We start from the raw sequence: 24841 nt of genomic DNA, 5'->3' as shown, positions 1-24841 counted from the left end.
TGTGAACAAATTACAACTTTTAATAGTAGCAAATACAAAACTTTGCGCTTATATTTTGTCTACATATAGAATGGCATTTATTAGAACTTAAAATAATTTTTAGTCTTTCGTTCCCTTCATTTATTTTTCAATGTTTTTGCATATATATTGATTAAGTTATCTCTTACATTGATTACATGTTGTCTTGTTCGTGTCTATTCTACCAACTACCATTCAAAAATGAAGTACATATCTAAATGTATATTTTTTATCGAGAAGTGGAATATACAAGAATATTATTACAATAATCATTGTCATATTTCTAACACCTGAAAACAATTCATATATCCCATTAAGACAAAGACTTTATATAAAAACACCGGCACAAATAAGCTTCTTGCACAATTAACGGAAACAAATCCTTACGAAACAGCTTATGTGAAAATGTGCATTTCAAAAGCGCATTAGGATCGGGCATTTTTAATCTGTTTCAACAAGATGAAACACTTACACCAATTCTTTGAAACGCACAATAAATATTAATTGCATTCCTTGTATATTGGATTCTTGCACGAGATTTTCGTGATATGCCAAGGTAAACATAAGTAAGATGATGATAAACAAATGAAGAACTTGACAATGTCAAAGATGTTAACCAAAACAGAACCGATTTCATTCTAAATGAAACGACGGCTATGACACCGGTTGATCTCATTGGATGAAAGAAACAATATGAACAATTACCAAGTGAATTCTGAAACAGTTGTAGAAGGTGCTTTAATATTTGCGACCAAATTTAGAATTCTCAAAGGCCTGTCTAAATCAGTGTCCATCTTTTTTCCCCAACAATACGAACACTTTTTGATATCATGTTAACAAATGATCTTTTTGATTAGAACATTCGGTGATTTTCTTAGTTTTTAAAACTCAGTTTGGTACGCATGAGGTTGATATAAAATTTTATTTATAATATCAATGTCAAAATATTGCTTGATTTTGCTTTAATCTTGGAATACCTTAACGTGTTTCTTCTGTTTGTGACCTTAAATGTTGCACAGCAAATGTGTTACCATGCTACTTTTATACCTGTTTAAAACACCGATGGAATTCTCAAAGCAAGGACATACGATAAGTAACAGCTGCACATACATGTTTTTTCAAAGATCATAAACAGATCACATTGTACCTCATTTAGCACAGACGTATATATTGCTTTGATACAATTGTCCGATATTACGATGTAACATACAAGAGCATTTTCTGATATATTGCTTCAGTTAATAGGACTCCACTGACGTTATATGACATTACGTGACTAGAAATATATTTTACGAGATTTATGTTCCATTTGATATAAAGTCATGGGCGGTAGTTTGCACTTGACAGTACCGTCCATGAACAGGCTCAATCAAACCGAGCCTGCAACATTTTCAATTTTGCCTTGTTGGGCTTTCTTTAGGGATTCATATTTTCTCTAGTTGACCAATAACTTTGGTTTATTCATTCACTCACTCGCTCCATTTTTCCGAATAGTTATTTTTCATGTATAATGACTAAAAAATGAACAGCACTGCAACTCTTTCCACTCAAACGTGGCTACGAATAGCACAAAAATACGATTTTCAATTCATGTCTGAGTATATTTCCCTAATAGCTCAATATTGAGTACCTCACTTGATCTATGTACAATTTTAAAATGTTATTTTTATGATTTTGAAACTCAGTGGAGTTCCTTTAATTTTTTTTTCATACGTAACATTCTCACAATCTTCTCCTAAGGATTTCAAATATTACCACATAAAGGACGTAACACGATGTACAACTCGTATCTAGTAGTATTTTGTTTTTATTTCTCTATTTTTGTTTACATAATCAGACATTTATCTTTTAAGAAACATTCTTATCTCTCTTAAGGTGAAACGGCATCGATAAACTGGAAGAAAAAATCTTTAAAGATCATTGTGAAGGAGCGTGTAGCTGATTAGGCGCATCATTAGATGATAAATTGTCTACTCAGAAGATGGTTCCAACAGCTTCAAAACAATGGTTTAAATTGATAGCATTGATATGAAAGATAAGCCCAGCTTTAGCTTTTTTTGTACAATGGTATAAAGAGAGAAATTTAGTAAAGAAAATAAATTGCAGTGGCATTTTATCCAGTCATTCGTTTTCATCTGCACGTGTGGAAGGAGCATAAACCTTACATTATGTTCTTACAAGTTGATGCCATTTACATATTATCATTTGATTAAAGTATAACAACTTTTTATCAACTCTAAAAAAGGTGACTTTTAAATTATGAAAACAATTAGTGAAAATGGCAGGCTTGGCATCTCCAACATCCCGAAGTACTAGCTATAAAAGTTTTTATTTTTTATTTATACTAAAAGAAATCACAATCAGCATAATCATATCATATCATATTAACATGATTGCGATAATGATATATATGAAATTGTCTGCAAAATGAAAGGTGACCACGGAAATAACTCTTGTTATCACAAAGAAAAGTTTGATGAAAAGCAGAAAGACAAAAGTGAATATTTCAAAAAAATGGCAATTTTATGGAGGGAAATATTGAACTAAAAAGACATTTTTGTTGAATCCTTGCCATATTGTTCCAGCGAAGAATATGTTTCAGCTACTACTAACCGACTATATAAAAGTAGTTAGTCACCATGTGACCCTTTTTATCCAATGAAAATATCAGAAGCTAATAATTGATAGGTGAAATAAAAGTTATTATTAATTATTATTGGTTAAAAACATGGAAACATCGGTTAAAATGCGTGTCTGTTTTCATTTCCTTCTAACATATTAAGTCATCGTTATCATTAACATTTTGATTAAAGGAAAATGTTATCAAATAAAATACGATATTTATATGAAGATCAATTGCAAAGATATACTTCTCTTTCATACAACCTAACTTTGTACCCACGCATTCACTGAAGTTGAAGAAAAAAAGAGAATCTCAAATATTTTGCGTTGAATTGCAATCACTTACATCTGTACGCTGTCTGTCATGCAAAAACCTTAATTCCTCTAAATTCAGCTAGCCTAGTTTTTTTTACATATCTTTGGGAATTTACCAAATGCATCTAGACGTGCCTTTAATATTTATAAACGTTAGTTACATAACTGAATTACTGTAAGTAACTCAAGATACAGTATAACCAGCCTCCAACTGATTACCTGTTTTATTCTACACTTCCTTCCAAAGTTTGATATACAGGTAAAACAGTCTGACATAGTGAGAAAAGGTGTTTCATTTCAGCCCAACTTCACTATGCTTTGCTTACGTCATCTTCGGGCGGAAGTGATGTTTGTGAGATCACGATAATTTTTAGAAGAATAGTACTGTTACTGTCGAGTTATTACAAAGATACTGACGTTGAATGAATAAATGATACCGATGTTTTGACATTAATGAGCTAGCTAAGAATGAGAATATTGATATGTGGTTAACGAATTACAATGAAACAACTTGAAGTTCAAAATGTGATGAATACCACAAGCAAAATTACAAAAAGAAACCCAGCTTAATTAATATTCATCTTAATGCAAGGTTAAAATCATGCTTAACACTTCAACCGGTGCTACGGGGCCAAGACGGTAACTTGCATTTTGCAGTGCCGTCCATGAACAGGCTCAATCAAACCGAGTCTGCAACATTTTTTAATTTGTCGTTTTGGACGTTATTTAGGTGTTTTGGACGTTATTTAGGTATAACATTTACTCTATTTCAGAAATGCTTATTATCATTTGCTTCATGAACTGTAATCTTTAACGAAAAGAAAATTATGAATACATCCCTTGAGTGAAACTTAAATATACAGTGTAAATGAATTTGAATACAAAATAAAATCGAATGCAAGAAAAATAAAAATAAGTCTCCAAGAACTTATCTTACGATCTTAAAACCAAATTTTTTCAGGATAACAAACTATTATGTACACAAAACATATATTTGTTTCCTCCTTTTCTCCCATCTCATTACATGCGTTGTGCATCAAGAATATCAGAGTTACTTTTGTTTTGACATATACATCATATTCATTTCACGTCGAGAAATAATCTCGTGTTTTTGTTCCTTTGCAATCAGCGGGAGTACTGTTTCCCTGTCAATCATTTGATTACAGAATGTGGTGAAACACTTCAAGACATCCCCGGAAAATTCCTACTTATCATCAGCTGAGACTTGATACTCTTAGAAAATATGTATTTTTTCTCCAAATTGCTCTCTGATGTTTAAAAGCAAAAATGATTAACATCTGCCAAAAATAAGTGGTTGAGTGAAGAAGACTGTTTATATCAAAACTATCTGAAGGATTGTAATTTTTTGCAGAGAACTTATAAATTGCTAAATGAAGCAATAATTAATGCAGAATTGTTTTTTCTTGAAAGTCTGTAAGACATCAAAGCAATCAAGTGTCGAGAAAACTAATAATGACTTTTCACAGCTAACCATTATTTCTAGCTACTAACGTGTTGAAATATAAGTTATCTTAGGTATTAACTAAGGCAAGCTGAACAGAATAGTAGGTTGGGAGTATTGGTTCATGCCAAAAGGAATTGGATAAAAATCATTTAAGAATTTGCTATAATTAGTGCACATAATGATTTGTGTCGAGTTTTCATTGAATCATGTATGTGTACACTGCATATAAAGCTATGTCCCGTTGATATAGAAGTTGATACAGAAATTTCTATGAAAGAATTACATTACCGTATGATGACGACTATGACACAATAAATATAATTAAACATTTTGTTAGTAAAATGGAAACCTAAAAGAACGGTCAAAACACAAACAAATGAAAACATTGCAAGGTCGGTTTGATGGAGCCTGTAAATTGGCGATAGTTGTAAACAAATGCCACTGCCCACGCCTCCTTGCACCACATAAAGCAGAATTTTAACCAAGAAAACCCAAACATAGATATGATAAGTAAAAGAAATGGTTTGATTTATCGAAGACAGGAAAACCCATATTAAGAAAACGAATACAGACCCTTAACAACATGGCGACGAACTTTACAAATATGCAAGTAAGGAACAATTGTTAGTGCTTCATTGAAAACGGAAAAGGTACGCTTAGCATATCATTCTTAATTGTTTGTTTTTCATTAGTGATTAGATTGTCTTTGAATGAAAGGAATTTGAATACAAACATTGAATATCAACCAAATAAGGTCATCAAAATATTAGCCTATTATGACATCGCTCTTGCTTGCAAATCATCATGTTTTTATTATTATTTGCTTGAAATACTTATCGCATACATTGTATGTTAAATACTGTAATTATATAGAAGTTTCACATAATTCATTTAAGTAAATATGAATTATAAAACATAATCAAAACTTTAATGATATACAGAATATCTTGCATTTGATTAAATTATTAAGAATTGGTCTACAATTTAGGTGTATATAATGTTGTAAATAACCATGTTGGTAGTATTTAGTTTCATATTGACAGCAAACTGCAATGTATGGGGGATGTTGTTTGTTACTGTTGATATTACATATTTATATATAGCAGATAATGAATTGTTCTAGAACAAAATATGATTATTCATCATATAAATGTTCATACTAAATCGCTTAATCAACAGTTTTTGTTCAAGAAATATTTTGTCATAATACACAAATGATACATTTCTATATAATTTTAACAATATTTGAAACACTTATTTAAAATGAGCCCATTGTGAACCAATCCATTTTATTGCAATATTGATAAAAATAATTTATTTTATACCGACAATTAAAATCAAAAATTTAAATAGATACTTCACGAATTGCAGTGGTTACATAATAATATTGACGATAACAACGATAAATACAACAATACTGGCAATGATAACAACGCCGGTTGTTTACTATTGTACTCAAAGACATGAACTCAACCGATTTCAAATAATTTGATGCTACAAAAGAAAACGTTTATCTCGTTATCTGTAACGATAATTAAAGTTCCAACCGTCAATGATAAAATGTATCCAGGATTGTAAGGAATTTTTTCCAAGATATTTTTCACCCAAACACTTCAAAGGTAGTGAAACAAGCTTATCTGCAATGCTCAACTAACTGTAGCAAAGTACAAACACTAAATTCTATTATCCTCGGACGAAGGCAATCTGAAGGTTAATAGGAATTATGTCTTTTAAGTTTAAAGATTTGGTTTTAATTGAGGGCACGTGGATTGAATATTGAATTATTCCCGTAGAAAGATCATGGATGTCTCAATTCTTACAGAATGAACAGTCGCCGGAAAATCCAATCAGCCTATAGTCAATGAAGTGAACAAAATGAATGCAGATATCTCATGTGAAGGGACTGAGCTTGAAAATTTAGAATATTAGAATGAAAAAACTTGACATGATGATGATAAATGAGCCAAAGGCTCTTATTGGTCCAAGACATTGTTTGCCCAGTTCCACTTAATTAACCCGTTCTCGATATTCAATCTTTAGAGACCGTTGCACAATATTGTGTAAACGTCACGCGTAGTAATTCGGCGGCAATTCGCCGCGAACCGGAAGACACTGCGACTAATTAAAACAATCTGATGCATAAGAATGAGACCCATGGTTTTCCTATGAAAATATCCGCCACGCTGCGGGAATGAAATAGTCCTTTTGTATTTTAAGTAAAAGGATATGTTGGAATAAAGATGAACTACGGGGATGTCAATTTGACGGCTTGACGAAGACGGATGGTAGGAAATCTGTATCAGTAAAACTACCAATTTCCATCTCTAATACGAAATACAACACTGCAATGAAAAGAATGTTCTCAACCAATTTGTAGGAATGAGAAAGCATGTACATAGTTTGTTCCATCTTGTTCCTTTTTTCTTCTTCTAAATACGGAAATTACAATTTATTGAGTGCGACTTTCTCAAACAAATCTGAGTTGAAACCGGGAAGCTATAATATGATTGACCTTGAACTTAGTATAAATTTACAAACTATTCATATATTGAATTTTCAACAATGCTTATATCAAGGTTTTCTTATACAGTAGTAATATTAACTTCAAAGCAAATGAATGCAAGTAAGATATAACAGAATGAATTTTTTAAAATAAATTTGAAGATATTCGATTCCAATCACGAAACCCGCTTTCCAGTATCACTAGTATTCAGTATTTACTTGAAATATATGTTTAAAACATACACAAATAAATACACATCAACATATTTGATAAAACGAATAAATTTCAATTGTGTCAGTTAATAATAATCTTCACCATATTAAATTTAGTTTTTTTTTTATCTAGGAATGGCTTAATTTAATGTTCCTAGAACTTGCTGCACAACCCATTTGCTTTTTGTTATACATATCATTTGTATACTTTTTTACATGTATTATTTTACATGTGTGTGCTGCAATAAAATATGTTTAAACTAAAAGTCATCTTTTATGTTTAATCAAAATAATGTGTATAGGTTACATACAAAACACGAATACAAAAAAACAATTACCGGAGTATGAATAAATTGAGATGTTTCTATAAAAATATTTTACATATCAAAACAAACAAACAACGAACACATTATTTACAATGTTCCTATATAAATACCTGGCAGTGTCACAGTTAAACCAAAAACAAACTTTACCTACTAATAAGATTGATTACAAAGTTGTACTGTACAATGTAATACATCTGGAAAAAAAGAATGATATCAAATGTGCTTTTTCATCAATAGGTTAAACTTTTCTCTGCAGTGTACATTTTGTACAGAAATATGGGTTAGCAAAAAAAACTTTAATAAGCAAATTGCACTGATAAAAAATGTTTAATTTGCAAAATGTAATCAGAAAGATTGATCCTTTTTTAAGTTTAATATAAATTTGGTTGAATGACAAAGCTTATGAGCGATCGTGACTTATTTTAAAATCAATACTATCATTTTAACTAATGATCTCTCAAACTAATTGTCATTAAATTATTAGTAGAATACCCTTGTCAGATTTACAATCTTCGTTTACAAGCATAATATGCATGACTAAAAGACATATCCACAATTATCATATTTTTTGTCTGTAGATGATGAATATGATATGGAAAAGGAATCCGAATGTGCCAAATTAGATCAGTAATTAGAACAGGAAAATAAGCAATCGAGATGCATTTCTTGATTTGTAATGATACTGCAGTCTTTGAGAACTGTTTAAGCCAGTCACAATTAGTTAAAGAAACTACAAAGTTGGTTTTGTATTGAGCAGGTTTTTGTGGTCGCATTACTTTTTTTCTACATTTCAAGTATGATGGACGACTGGCTTGCACTAAAGGTGGCCTTAGGCTCATTATTCATCCCCTATTAAAGAAATCATGGACACGTTTTGTATTACACAAGACAATAGACAGTCTTTAGTGATCAAGTCAAAGCGTCCCTGACGGGGGGCAAGATCTTGTATTGGCCAAACGCTTTGCTTGTTATCATACGCAATCTTTAGACGTTTCCTTCGCTCTAGAAGTGTGATGGTGAAGTCGCTGCCAGATTCATTGGACATATATGAGTCAAAGTTAGTACAATTGATGAGATCCGAAATCATTTGAAATGAAGGGGTTGTAAAATGAAAACTGCGAACGTCGTTCACTTTGTTTTTAGAGTATTCTTTGGCTCTTATATGTGCCGACTTTTAAAACGTTGCGTCAAGTTGGCTTCATCGACATGCTTCTAAAGAAGAAGAGAGAGCTAATGTTTTGTTTGTTCAAATGTTGGTAGTGTGCCGTTGATTTAAAATTTTCAAATCAAATCTGAGTGTCGAAAAGAAAAGAATTTAAAATATTATGACATTTTAGAGTTCCTATCATTTAAACAAAACACACAGCTGAGTTTGTAACATATCAAAGAAAATTATTCGATATAGTACTACTACTTTGCGTTATTGTAGTTGATTTTGTTAGTGTTGTTATGTTAAGGAGTAAAATCAGAGCATAAACTATATCATGTTATTTATATATCAATTTATGCAATTTTTGAATGAGAAAAATTAAAGAAGCCTTAGGGTAAAATATTGACACAGACAGACATGTCTTATTTTATTGAAATGTTCAGAATTTTTTATTGAAATGTTCAGAATGCTATTAAACAAAATATAAAGTCAGTGTCATCGTGAATGCGAGGATATTTTTATTTTTATGATTAAATATAATTCTAGAATAAGAATTTTTTTGATACAGGTTTTGATTTTATACACCGGAATATAGTTAACACCTTTGTCTGCAGTAAAATGTAAAAATAATTTCGACATCTTATACAAAATTAGAAATGATATATCTTTCAAAATGGATACTATTAGATAAAAATACTTGCTGTTGTAACCGAACAGATTAACATATATTTATATAAAGGTATTTAAAACAATATAAACAGAAATATGAAAAATATTTTGTATTTATATTATGTATTTAGTCATTCAATATGAATGATGAATTCATATCTACAGAAACATTGTATATCTATATTTGTTCTGTTCTATATCGACTGAAATCAACAACTGAAAATTAATATAATTATAACTAACAATAAATACCAATCATAAATACTGTCGCAGACGAACTGTGCTGTTGCTTTAAATAATTGAAAGGTATTAAATTATTTTTCCTATAATACTTTTCCAATTTATTCAAATATTCATACATCAAAAGTAGTTCAGATGTTAAAGATGATCAAAGAAGACAGAAATATTCCCCACCAATGAAACTTCTTTATTTTATCAACAATACAGCTAAAAGTCTCTATATTGCTGATAAATGATATGTAGACACTAGACAGCCAATAATATAAATTGTAAAATAAATATCATGCATCAGTATCCACTATAAATAAACATTAGATTGCATTCATATTATTTCATTTATTTTTTCTGTATCAATATTGTTTTTGTTTTAATGTAAAAAGGGCAATCAACTTCCCTTTAAGAACCAAACCTAATGATATATTTCTGCATTTTTATTGCAAAGAAAGACAAAAAACACCCGTTTTGCACTGGAATTACTATATTCATAAAAATAAATAATAATTTCGTTCTGCATAACTCTGCTTAACATTCTTTTAAATAATAATTTGACAGAACATATTTTAAGATAGAAAGTTAACAATAGCAGTTTTGATCTGTTTGTTTTGATACTTGATTATTTTAAAAACTAAAGTGAAATTTCTTTTCTATAATGTATGAATGTCGGTGGTCCTCTAAACGTGTGACATTGCATAATACCTACTATTCAGACATCGCGATGAAAATAAATTTCAGAAAGCGGCGAACAGCGGTCACTTTTTGATGATAGTGTTTTTGTTTGAACACGCGTTCATTAATTTTAGCTTTATCACAAGGCCCGCTGACACGTTGGACTGAAACCATGTCATTTAACGAATTCTGCCTCTGTTATTTCAGTTGTCCCTTGTGTTTTTATTGAAGTAAAAGTAAAATAAAAAGGCTGTTGAAGATGAAAAGAAACCCAAAAAAGAACAATCCATTGGTAGGCGTCACGGAATACTTTGCGAGTGACAGTCCAAACACATCAAATAAAACACGAAATATTTCTGCCGATGAAAGGAAAAACGGTAAATTCTTTTTTGTAACAATGGGAATGTGCACATGAAAGGTAAAAAATAACAAAACCATACTGAAAACGCACAAAACATGTACTAATCTAAAGAGAATTCAAACAATTTATATTAAGTTTTTGATTGACGATAATATAAAGATTTTTAGAATTGCGACACAAGCAAAGCTTGTTTGATGAAAACAATTGTGGTGCTTTCTCTATTACATTTCTTATATTTGCTATGTGTCATTAACACACAATTTTAGGGATACTTCATCTATGAGATATTTATCTATTACGTTGAATGGATAAAAATAACATTTTCATCAGTCCAGTTTATGGAAGAATCTGAATATTAAATTGATATTTTATTTATAACACATGTATTATCATTGTTAAATGGATTATTTTCCGACATGTTTCTTTGATATTGTTTATAAACCAACAATCCGTAAATGATGTTTTATTTGATTTTGATGCCGTTGATTTCTTTTCACATTAATTTCTACTGATTTATTTAACAACTGGATCATTCAAATAAAGATATCTTTAACAATTATTTACCGACCTGGATTTTTTCTCATTCTGCAACGATTGTGTAAACAAATAACGCAAGATTCTAGTTGTTAGACACATTTTATCGATCCATTTTAACATTAACCTGAAATTACATTGGAAAATATGATCATATGATTTGTTAAAGCCATAATTTAAATCAAAAATGGAAGACAAAAAGTTTGCTTTGCCATTAATATTTAACAGTGGCAGAAACAATGTTTCCCCTGTTTTTCTCGGGGTCATGTCTCATACAAGCACCGTGAATATTCATCAATCACAGAGACCAATCAAAATGTTTCAGTGATAATCGGACGTCAGACAGTATCTTGAATTTGACGCTGGTGAGACAAGACATTTCCAAGGGATAAGTTAAGGTAATAAATGATTCAAGAATCGCGAATGATTGATCAAATATTTCTTTAAAGTGACTGCTAAATGTTTGCATCTAAACAGCCATAAATATTTGCATTTTTTACAAGATTTTTTTATTTCTCTTGTTAAAAAGAAAATGAATATTAGCATCCTTATGTTAAAGGGAAAATACGATTTTTTCCGTTGAAAAAAGAAAGCTCTGTACATCTTTACATGCCAAACATTATTATATAAAGAACATTTCATCTGAATTTAAAACAGAAAATACGAATTAAGTGACTTTTATTGTTTCTATTGCAATTTTATTTAAAACATATCGTAATAGATTAAATATAAACAATTGAAAAATGAAACGATCTTCAAACATAACATTTAAGTTTCAATCAAATTAAATAGCGGTAGAAATAATGCTTGAAATTCCTAAATGACTTTCATTCTATGAATTTCGACCTGAAAATGCAAAGTAAATTAATAATAGTTCAAATTATGCTTTTTATAACGCAGGCCTAACAGAATAAATAATATTACTGTTTATTATTTATTTACTTTGATTTTTAAAAGTGAAGAAAACCCTATTTTTTTTTTAAAAAACATGCTGCCTATAAAGCGACTTTAACACATTGAAGACAGAATCTATATATTTTTAACACCCTTCGCTTGATTGTTATATTAAGTAGGTAATATTGATAGAAAAATTATCATAATTGTTGTGTTAAGATTTTTGATTAAGTATTCTATTTCCAATTGCAGTAAAATTTCTTTTTGATTTGTATTTGTTTTCCCTAACCTTAAAACTTGTTGCTTGTAATTGTTCATCCGAAACAAGCATTTCACCAGAATGATAATTTTCAAAACTATAAATTTCACAATGTTTTGTATATTACAATGTTTTGTTTTGTTAGTTGTATAATCATTATTTTAGTTAAATATATACTATGCTCATCCTAGAGTAAAATATTTTAATCACTGAAGGTTATTGAAATCTATGATGTCTAATTTGAATAAAAGAATACATAAACTATGTATGGGAAGCTAAGTTCCCTATCACAGGTCCAGTAAATTTGGTCTTTTCTTTAAAAAAACTGCCAGTCTTTTTATGACACTTTATATTCATGGTGTGACCTTCTATAGTATGCTTAAACATGTGTGAACCCAAACATGTTTATTGTATATTTACAAAGAGACTGTGTAGCAATTACCAATATTTTCTTATATCTAATTCGAGCATAGTATAATCTTTAATATAATTGATATTAAAAAGTACAGTTTAATGATCACATTGACTGTTATTTGATTGCGTGAACTATCTTTGTAAAATATTTAACAAAAGAAATGCTTTTAATTATTGAATAATAAATGATATTAAAGTGCCCATAAGGAGAATTCTTTGAAAATGCAAAATATGTTGCTTTTACACATTTAGATAATTTCTTAAAACAATTAAATAAAACATGAGACAAATTCATCTAACTAGACCTGCAATGTTTACATCTATCATTTATAAGCAGGTATCAGAAGACAAAACATTTATAAAGAAATAAATTTATAAATACATTTTAGCTACAAGGCATTTAAGAAATGTACATTTATTTGCTGCTTTATACAATTGAATTATGCATATACAAGTATATAGTGGACATTCAGATTATTTCTATGCACTAAAGTAAAGGATTTCTTATTTAATACATCTTATTGATATGAGTTTCAAACGCTCAATCGTGCAAATTCATTTGTGTTGAAATTAAGTCATTTGATTTTTGTATTAGTTTGAAAAATATCAAAAAATTAGTATATGTTGGCGAATCTAAAGTTCTTTATTGTATTATTACATTTTAAAACATTCTAATCACAAAATATCTTATAAATATGTTAATAATATAAAGATAACAACTAATATAGTAGCTTAATATAGTAAATATGAAAACTGAAAAATATTACAAGCAAAAATGTAAATTATTTGTTTGATACCTTGAATATAAATACAGAACTATGCTTTTGAAAAATATTTGAATTTCATCTAATAAAATTCTATTTTTCTTCTTCAACATACTACTGGATAAATATGTATGCCTTCAATCTTAATTATGCCATTTTAAGAAAAATATAAAGAAGTTAAATAAGCTAAAACTATGTAAAAGTTTAATGGTTGATGCCAATGTCTAAGAAAAATGTAATAATTTTCTTATTTGTAAAATTATCAAGTGAATAAATGAATTGATTTTAGACTGTTACTTTGCTGCAAATCTCAAAACCTTTTAAGAGATGATGGTATATACATTTTATGATCGGAGGAAATGAAAATAATCTATTATTCAAAGTTAATATCTATAATAATCAGTACAAATATGAAGAAATAACAAATAACCCAAACTCCGGCAGTAACAAGGTATATTTATAATTTGATAATACTGAATACGATACGTGTAAATTCAAACAGGGTTTGAATTAAATAAGCAAGGTGTCATTTTGATTTAGAATACTAATACACTCCTTAAAATCTAAGTATGTGTGTGATAAGTTTTCTCATGTTCCTTTTCCAATCAAGGCTAGCAACTTTAAATGGCAAGAAAGGGATATAAATAATATTAAATCGTTGGTAACAATGCTGATCAATTAAAATGTGACTGCAAGTACTTAAATGAAAACGAGAATGCATTGTCACTGATGAATGTTTTTGTAAGAATCTAGAGTTTAAAAACAATTGATGGAAAAATTATGCGAATATGTCACTTTTATGTTACATTCTACCGAAATGACAGACTTAAAGACCATGTTTCTCTTTAAATTTAAATCTAAAATGTGAAAACAGTTACATGTGTGGTCAACTGACTTTTATTTTCTATCATTAATTGTTGTTCAAAATGAAATGAAATTGTTTTAATCTTGACATTGGAAAAATAAATTGTGACAGCAATAAGTTTACTGAAACTGTCAATTTTGAAAAGAAATAATAATATAACTAACTGAAGACATTCACCGGCGATGTATACTTTTTAATGTTCCAAAGATTTCTTTCTAAAATAGTCATAGTAAACAGTAAGATACATTAATTTTAGTGGAAAAGGAAAGGACAGAATTTGAGAAAAATATGAGAAAATCGAACGCCAGCGTGGTTAAACAACCTTCGCCACCTTTGAAAAGACTTGGAAGAAATCGAAAACACTTTGATTAATTATACTGTCTTGAAATGAGCAATTTACAAGAGGAAAGATCTATCATAATTTAACGAAAAGAAAATATTGACCCTTGGTACAATTGCTGAAATATTTTTCCTCCGCCTCCCGTTTGTGATTTACTTTGAGGGAAAGAACCGCGTACTTTAAGAAGTCCGTTCGTGTGTCACAATTATTAATTAGCCTTTCAAATATGCCTGTTTGATGTCCAGTACTGGAAAAGGTCACGGCAGTTTTAGTCATTTATTTTGTCAATATTTGTAAAATGGACGTGACTTAATACTGTCTTGTTGCATTCTTTAAGTTAAGAATTTATGGTCGCAATTTCAAGTGAAGATTGAATAAGGTTAAATGGTCATTAAAATGTCCGTTTGATTGTAACTAAAATTTATGTTTCTAACCGATTTTCATTCACATTATGAATATTTTTTATAGATATATCAAACTTAAATTAAGTTTTATAATTAAAACAATAATGATAGGGAATAGCAAACATTTTGTAACGTTAAATTAAAAAGAGTATGTTCTTAAATTATTGGTTTCAAATGATTGTTGAAATTAATATTTCATGTGTTCATTTTTAGAAATGAAGGCAGTGAAATATTATCCTTAATAGCTCATAGTCCTGAATTTATTTATATTGTATATTGTACATTGTAATATTTCCTCTATTTGTAATGTATATTTGTAATTTTTATACGGTATTTGCGTGGCATTTGGTAAAAGTTATAAAGATATAAAATTAATGTGTTACTTTGAATAATTCAGATTCTCGTATCGATGTTTTTCTAAATTTAAGCTTTTATCTTTTTTGTAGTGAGACAATGCTGTTTCTGATAAAGGTATATTAATAAAAAAGAGTTAAAATGAGAATCTGAAATAAATTGTTTGAAAAAATGATCATACTTATAATAAAGAATTTACCCCTATTCTACAGAAACAATGAAATAATGCATTTCAGTTTGATAAAAACCCAAGTTATTTTTCTTTATATTCAGAAAGTTTATGATTTAAAATGGCAACCTATTTTTCAAATGTTATATGATTACAATTAGCTCTGTAATACATGCTGTTTTTAATTCAAAATATTGCAATCAATGCAACAACATTTTATATTTGACATATCGTCGTCTTACGAAATAATATAAAGAAAAAAGTGAAAGGAAAATATTAAAGTTCGGATCTAAATAATGGAATATATGAGTTAGATAGTTAAGCAAATTAATAAGTTAAAATGATGAACAATTTAACAAAAGCAAATTTAAATCAACGTTTGATTTTCGGCAACAGTTTAGTAATTACTTTCAAATTTATAAAACTTATTTTAACGAAACTATCAATTACCAATGAATTAACATTCATATCAAGAAGAATCGATTGAATATAAATATTTTTACATAATTTATAAAAAGCTTTGAAGAAATGGAAATAAAAGGAATAAAATATGAATAATTTATATTTGTAAATAACTCAGGTGATTAATTTGTTAATTGTCTAAAACATGTCACGAATGCTACCAAAATTAGAAAAGAATAACATCCAAAATTAATCTAATTTAATATTACATTGACATAATTAAGAAAATATGACCAAAAATATTAAACGCGCATCAATATTTTTTGCAGAAAAACAATGTATGTCCAAAAAGCGGAAAAAAAACAATACCAACTAAGTCCCCACGAAAATATTGTTCCTTTTACTCGTTTACCAAGCGCATAACTCGAATTTTCGTCAATATATATCCTAAATAATATGATGTAATATTATATATAAAACTGATGACACAATTTGTGTAGCTTAAATTACATACCAGTCTTCCGTTTTTATTCCCGCATAGTATGACATGTACTTTAGTAGATTTCCTCTTCTGCAGGAAGGGACGCAACTATAAAAACAAGAAGATTAAAGTCACGAAGAGTTACTGTTGCCAGATATCGGATTGCTGCGTACAGCTGCACACCTCGGAGACTGTTTAGTTTTGAATGAATTATACATGCGAATCGAGCAATAAACATACATACACCAAAACAGTGACGTAAACATCAGTAGTACCAGCATACGGAAGAACGTGTTGTTTCAGGCTAAATATTTCTCCCGACTACGCACACATGTTTCGACTCATTCACGGTATAAAGCAATTTATCAAATTGCCATTCTCATTTGATAGGACGAGAGTTTCAGACACCGCGGCGCTAAGGATCAAAATTGAATACAGATTTTCAAATATCATTAATGCAAATGTATTTTTGACGCCGTTGCGGTTGGATTGAATTGTTCCATTTACCTACATTGTGTTAAATGTGGCTTCGACAATACAGGTCATTCGTATTGTATTGAATTTATAATAACGAGAGCTCTTTTATCAAAATTAACAACGAATTGGGTCACTCTCGTGTATGTCTTAAATTTATAAAAACTTTATGCAAATTATGAATTATGTAAGTGTTCTATAAATACAACTCATAAACATATAAAAACATTTGTGTTTTATTTTTTATTTTTCGATAGATTTCTCATAGTCTACAAAGTTAAGACAACTCTTAGACCTGTTAGGTATTCCCTTTCATGAACAGTTACCTCCCTTGTATCGTAGTTCGGCGCTTATCTAAATATAGCTTCTGATTGGTTGACACTGATAAATGGATCAGCAGGATACAACATCATTTTCCGTTTTTAACCAATCAATAAGACCGAACTCAATTAGCCCTTGACAGCCGCCGTGATTTACGATTCGCTCTTCCCAAATCTCACTACTATGTTATTATCTACAGCCAATAGAGCGTTTTTATTGAACATTTATGAGATAGAGGCATACACGTAGTGTAATTTACACAGAATACGTCATCATTGTAAACAATGAAGCTATTGCAGTATATACACAAGCAGATAATCGACGTAGAGACGGGGCGGTTAAATAAAATGGCTATAAATACAATGTTAGGCTAATGCAAGAAGTGGGTAAAGTAGAATATTACTTTTATTCTCCCGATCGCGCAGAAATGAAATATAAAATATAAAATGCTTCCGCGTCGGAGCGTTAGCTTTGTAAATACACGACAGAGTGATGTAAAACTTTACACATGTGTGCATAAAATATGCACATATATTGATTTATTGTCTTTTTCAGAGTTTTGATAGCGGAATTGGAAATAATTACGCATATTTATACATCGAGTTGATAGGAACTTTTTCGGGGATATTTTTGTTTTAGTTAACAACAATGCCAGAAAAAAGTGACTGACACACAGAAAAAGTGATTTATACACTATGACGTTTTGGACAGAATAAAGATATCGTAAAAATCTGTTCTAAATTGAAAAATGAATGAACTTACGTTATATATAGTTATCAAACTGAATGTTTACCTTGACTTTACAAGGACGTTAATGTAATCTTAAATTGCTGTTAAATGTAAAATAAAATGTAAATTAATTTGCCTAACAGCTAGTTTCCAAAAAATGAGTGATTTTTCTCGCCATTTATTGTTTCGGCGTGGATTGGGGTTTGGTGGTTGTTGTTGAAATTTGAATAAGAAGCTTACATTTAAATTATTTCAGAAAATTTGGCACGCTACGCTGTTAGTCTGAATATACATGTATATATGATTTCAAATTACTATTTTTGAACAAAATAACCTTTTTGTTTTATACTTAAAATGTTCTTTTTTATGTTGTTTTTGTTTTTCTTTCATCCTTTCTTTTTTTGTACAAAATTTGGTGATCTTTATCATTAAACATTCATGCTTGTGTTTTATATACACAAGCTTGGTTATTGACTGATATATTGATATTTTGTGACAGGAATGAATGATGTTTTTAACAAAGATTATATAAAGCTGTAGAATTTTCATTAAGAAATTTATGATTATGAAAATACAAAATTTATATAAATTGAGAATAATCAAGTTTTTTTTTATCTACTGCTGTAAAACAGCATGGTATGTTAGCAAATAGACGGTAAATTATTGTGATTGAATTTGATAGTTTCACCAAGTAATATCATGTTTAATGTATAAGTCAAATTTCATATTTAAGCTTGTTTAATGTATAAGTCAAATTTCATATTTAAGATTACAAAAAACCTCTCTTGATGACTGATGATTTCTATTGATGAATTGATAATTTCTATATTGTGCTTTTATTCTTACCTTTCAGATTATGACAAATGAGAGACTAAATACGCCAGGTGAAAAAGATCCATCCAGATTGATGTTATAGTCATTAAGGTTTAAAAACGACTAGATTCAAAACGTGTTTGATATCATCTTATATGCGTGTTATTTGTTCAACATGTGTAGTTTGATGTCATATTAGGTGGATTGTTGTTGTTTTGTAGATACACTAATATTTATGTGATACAGTTTGAAATTACTTCTTTTAAAAGTATATTATGCCTCAGTAATGAATAAGTTTATCCTTCTAAAAAAGGGCAAACATGAGTTTTAAACTGGTAAAATAATGCTTTTAGAGCATGTTGCTAACTATCGAAGAAAGTACATTTTGTATTGCTGAATGTGAAATTATTTGACAAAAAAGTATCAAAATGTAATGGTTTTATGTATGTTTGGCATAATCAAGGGGGTTTATGTAGTACATTGTTTTTATTAGAATTCAAGCAGCGTTTAATTGATTCCTTTGTACAAAGCTGACACGCTGATATTGTTAATAGTAGTGTTTTATTGTTATACAAGGATATAAAAAATGTGTTCCAGTATGAAAAATATCTGGATTTATTACCTAGTAGCCTTAGGCATTATATTAGTAGAATAAGATTATCAGCACATCCGTTACTTATACAGTCTGGTTGTTATGGTTCAAATAGGATACCAAGAAATGAACGTTTTTGTATACTGTAGCTTACATGATATTGAAGATGAGTACCATTTTGTTTTGATTTGCACTTGTTACAATGACTGACCTGAGAAAAAATACACAAAGAAATTTTACTACGTTAGACCTAGTATGTATTAATTTTTAGAATTATTAAATAGTGATTAAATAGTGATAATAAGATTATTTTACGTAACCTTGCTTGTTATATACGAGAAGCACTGGCTAAGAGAATAGTTGAATTCACGGTTAATCCTCTGTGTAACATAGCGTAGATAAATAAGTATTGATTGCATGAATATAGATTACATTTTGCTTTGCTAATATTTTTATATGATTTGCGTTAAACAGAATTATAAATTAAGCAATACAAACATATGCTTTGCTAACATTTGACTATGAAATTATTATGTAATGTGACTTATATTCAAATATATTTGATTGATTGTATTGTGTAAGACGATGTATTTTGTACAAGTCTGAAAATAAAGTTTCTGTTCTGTTCTGTAAACAAAGTAGTATTTTGACTTCCACACAAACTTCTAAAACAATACAACTCTTACAATCCCCAGAAAGCAACTAGAAGCAAAATATGATATAGGTTATTTTGCCAGTGAGTAACTTTTTTGGGAGCTATAAACAGGACCCCAAATATAAAAGCTTTTGAGAAATTAAAATAAAAGCAAATTGGGCCTTTAAATGAATATTGGAATTAAATTTCTCATCGGCTTCTGTACAAAAATGATTAAATGACAAATATTAATAAACTATTTATATTCGTTCATGAATAGTCTATGAAATCAATACATAAACCACCTCCTGGCAATTACAAATGAATTAGATGTAATAAGTCTCGAAGACTGGGATAATATTTTGTTTGTAGCCTTTGGCATAACACAATTTCATAATTTACCAACTGTCGCTAAAATACAAATACGTATTACTCTTTGCTACAAACCGTGCAAGGTTCATTAACTCTTACCCAAGGGAATGATATTTTACAGAGTGATTCTTTGAAACAACAAAGTACCTTTAGGCGCCTTAAATTAACAATGATAACATAAAAGGAAAAATAATGTGTCCCTTTTGTTTAAAATACAACGGACAATGCGACTTTATTCATTGAGAGATATATCATAAAAACAACCAAATTCCTACAACGTTATATGGTACTTTTGCTAACACTAAGGAAAGCAACAAATTGTTTGTACGTTAAGCTTCGAGATCTCGCCATTGGAACTTATAATCTTGGTCTGCAAGTTTGAACTACCCCCAGAATTCTAACATTGGTGATCAGATATTCAGAATCACATTTTATATTAATATTATCTTATAGGGGAGACTGGGGTACTCTGGGACATGGGGCACTGCGGGACAATGGGATTATTTGATAGCTTTTGTTCTTTGATTTAAACCTGATTAATGCAGATGATTGATCTTGTCAAGCTTTTTTACCTTCAAAAGTTTCATAGCAGCAAATTTAGTAAAAATCAGTCTGGCGAGTACAATGCACTTTTTACCTTCCAAAGTGAAATTCTATAAAATTCCTATATAGCTTTCAAATTCTTCTACATTGAATACTTATTTGTATCATATTAGTAAATGATTATGTGCTAAACAGTGCCTTTATTTTCTGATTTGAAATAAATCTTGGTTTGGTTGTCTTTTTAAATTATTGTCACATAAAAATGGTGGGGGTGGTTGGGGTACTCTGGGACAACACTCTTTTGGGTGTATCAAACTCAAATTGACCTTTGATCTTTTATGACCTTGACCGTTAGATTATTGCACTTTCACTGATTTTTGCCATAATTGAATGTAAGTTGGTAATTAATAAATGAATTATCTTAATATTTTGGCAAAACAAAATTTTGGACAAGAACTTCTGAAAGGATAAACTGACCTTGACCTTTGAATGACCTCGACCGTCATGGCCATATTATTGAATTTTGATTGTCATATTTTGTCATTATGGAAGAATTTGATTCATATGTGGACAAAACAACACTTGTGATCAAAGAAACATATGGAATAATTTAGATATGTTCTTGACCTTTAAATGACAATGAACGTCAAATGAATGAATTAAGATTATATTTTCCTAACTTTGTCATTCATTAATATGGCAATGATTCATGCTTGGACAAAACAAGTGTGACTACACGCACCTATCAAGATTAAAATAAAAATAGAGAAATTTCAATAGAATTCCTACAGAAAGCCCAAAACAGCAAAATTGAAAGTGTTGTAGGCTCAGTTTGATTTCAACCCTGTTCATAAACAGTAATGGAAAGTGCAATTAACCGCCCCCTCCCCCGCCCCCATCGGCTTAAGCAGAATTCCACAAGTTACGTGCACTGGAACATCTAGATTTTTGAAACAACCGCAGATTTTCAATTCCAGTAATATTTTTGTTTCAATGAAATTATACATGTTGTCCTACGTACCCAAGCATGTCCCACTGTACCATATATGGTGTCCCAGAGTGCCCCTAGCTCGGGGTACTCTGGGACATTTTAATGACCGTATTCTAATGTATATCTCCAAGTCAACTTAATTATTTTAGGTTCAGTTAGTTATCTGCTACATCCAGTACATATTGTCCTTTTAATCCACAAAAGAAAGCATCAATCCTTAAGATATGTTAAGTTGGAGATTGAAAATTATGATTTTTGTCCCAGAGTGCCCCAGTCTCCCCTATTGCATTGCACGTGCTGGGCATTTTATTTACATTATGTATTTCATATGTATTTACATTACAAAAAAAAGATCGCTCGTTATTGATGTTATGCCGTTGTTATATCAAATGCATTTGATACATTACATAACATAAAATACATTTGAGATATCGATTATCTAAAGAAACAAATTGAACATAGTTTTGTAAAAAAATATTGTGATATGTTGTACATTAAGTTATAAAAAAGCGACAGAAGGCAAACAGCCAAATTGGCTTATAAATCAACAAGATAAATATGTATGATGTAACGAAATTACAGCTTCATAGTGCAAAAAAGGTTATAATTGTAAGACAAATATATAAATAAAAGCTTAAAATGCATTCATTGACAATAAAGAATAATAATGATGACTATTTCTATAGAATAGTCTCTGTTATTTGGGGAACAACTTATACCCTGCCCTGGTTATGACGTAGGTACTGTATCTACGTCATATCCTTTTAACGCTGGCGTCGAATATTGTAACAAGGAAGAAATGAGTTGTTGAAAAAAAATGGAAAAAATCGCTGATCAAATCAGCAATCGATAGTAATATCTTCTAGATATGAATCGATAAGACGTCGGTGATTTTCTGTGTGCCCTATAAGCAGCAATTTTGTTGATATTTTCCACGATTGAAGCGGATTTGTTCTTGATGTCTTTGGTGGGAACATGGAACACACTGAATCAAGCAGGATTTTATATGGACAGAGAAGTTTTCTTATTCAATTTCAGATTTAGATCTTCAACAGATTGTTGTCGAGAACAGTTTAAATTTAAATTATTTATATTCATTGTTTTGTGAATTGTACTTTGTCTAGCTTTATGCTGACTGCTGCCGTAAATTGACAATTTTATTATGACGATCCATGGATCTACTCTCACCCACGGCTATTCATTTAGTTATGTCTGTATTTCGCTATAATGTTAAATCATTCGCGGTGTATTAGTTACTGATGGTAACGATGATGATTGTAATGAAAACCTTTAAAAAAAATATGATAGATCTAGATCTACATAAATAATACGATGATCTAGCTAGGTCAGGAGGTGCACTTTGCTATTTTCAATGGCGTTAAGAATGGTGGAAGCAAGAAATTTTGTTAACTTGTGCTAATTGTCCTGAATTAGGAATAAATGTGTCTATTAATCTAACAGGTTCATAATAAATCAGTTATTATTAGCTGATCAGTTTTAAAATATATTTTATTTGCTTTTAAATCTTCGAAATAGATCTATAATTTTCTTTTTGCTTGACGAGATTGGAAGAATGTGATTAAAGACAATACACTACTGGTCTGTATGGGAAATGTGGAAATAAATGCGATGGTGATCAGCAGCGTCTTGTGGACTCCTGACATTTGATGAATTGTTGTATGAGATAAATTGGTGACTGATGTTAGTAGATCTAGAAGTTTAGTTCCTTACAGTATTAGGTGAGGTATTTCCTGTTTAAATGTTTATTTTATACATTATTTTACAATGTGAAACCTAGGTTTAGATCTACAAGTTTAACAAATTAATTATTCAGTTATATTTCAGTATTTGTTATCATAGATGTGAATACTTTGCCTTATTTTAGGGCCTATTGTTTTCATGGTAAAATTAAGTATGCATAATAAGCAAATTATGTTGGATAAGAAGGGGTTAAAATCACATTAAATAGAATTTGATAAATCAATAATGCACAAATAATTAAAAGATACAGACTTCAATGCAACATCAGTCACATGAGTAAGATATTAGATAATAATAATTATAGTAAATTAATAAACATTATATAAAAATAACATAATAACAATAAATTAATAGTAATGATAATAATAATGAATTGATAATAATAATAATAATAAATTATTAATGATGATGATAATAATAATAAAAAGTAATAATAATAATAATGAATTGTTAATAGTAATAATAATAATGATGATGTGATCTAATGATAATAATAAGACAATCATGAATTCATAATTATAATAATAATAATAATAATAATAATAATAATAATAATAATAATAATAATAATAAATTATTAATAATAATAATAATAATTTTAAATAGACTATGTTGTTTATAATATTAATTCATGGTGTAGGCTACATTACAGTACAGATTTATAACAAATTATATTTGTCACACAATTTATTGCAATTTTGAGTTGACAAGTTGTAGTTCACTTTTCATTGTAAAATTTATTTTCCATTGCACCTTTTATTTACTTTACTAAAAATAAAATGATAAATATTTTAATATAATAAATGGATAGCTAATTTATTAAATGATTGTGAACCTCTTTTGATGATTTAGTCATAGTGAACACCATCCAAATATAAAACTTTAAATTTGAAAGTATATCATTTACTTTTCATTTTTTCTTATAGTTTGACAATAGATCTACACATAATTAAACTTAAAAACTTTAATTTAGAGGGTAGAAGTTTTAAATTTAGAGGTTAAAAGATTTCCATTTCTTTAGGATTTCTTGTAATCTCATGCTATATATATGATAGGTACTCATTCCCCTAAGCTAGTGATAAAAGTGAACACGCTTCTTAAATTTTAGTGTTAAACACTGTTGATAATATTTACACAAAATCATGCATTCAACGTTTAACTTTTCTTTGTTGAATGTTGTTCAA

At 29.3% G+C, this 24841-nt stretch overlaps 1 protein-coding gene across 3 annotated transcripts in view; it reads right to left on the bottom strand.

The window, feature by feature from the left end:
• The window catches only part of LOC132739023 (homeobox protein HOX3-like), a 74895-nt gene extending 58199 nt beyond the window's left edge, over positions 1–16696 (bottom strand). Inside the window, exon 1 of one of the 3 annotated variants that reach the window (XM_060726669.1) lies at positions 16672–16696. The gene's annotated coding sequence lies outside the window, so the exon portion shown is untranslated. Of the gene's footprint in view, positions 1–16315; positions 16335–16460; positions 16640–16671 lie in introns of those variants that run through there. The other 2 variants (XM_060726664.1, XM_060726668.1) reach the window with 2 other exon arrangements.
• Between the last annotated feature and the right edge of the window lie 8145 nt (positions 16697–24841).

This window comes from Ruditapes philippinarum, unplaced genomic scaffold, assembly GCF_026571515.1.
Source record: "Ruditapes philippinarum isolate M1 unplaced genomic scaffold, ASM2657151v2 ctg1_1_1_1_1, whole genome shotgun sequence".
Taxonomy (NCBI): domain Eukaryota; kingdom Metazoa; phylum Mollusca; class Bivalvia; order Venerida; family Veneridae; genus Ruditapes; species Ruditapes philippinarum.
The sequence above is the reverse complement of the archived record's forward strand: the minus strand, read 5'-3'. Positions and strand labels throughout refer to the sequence as shown.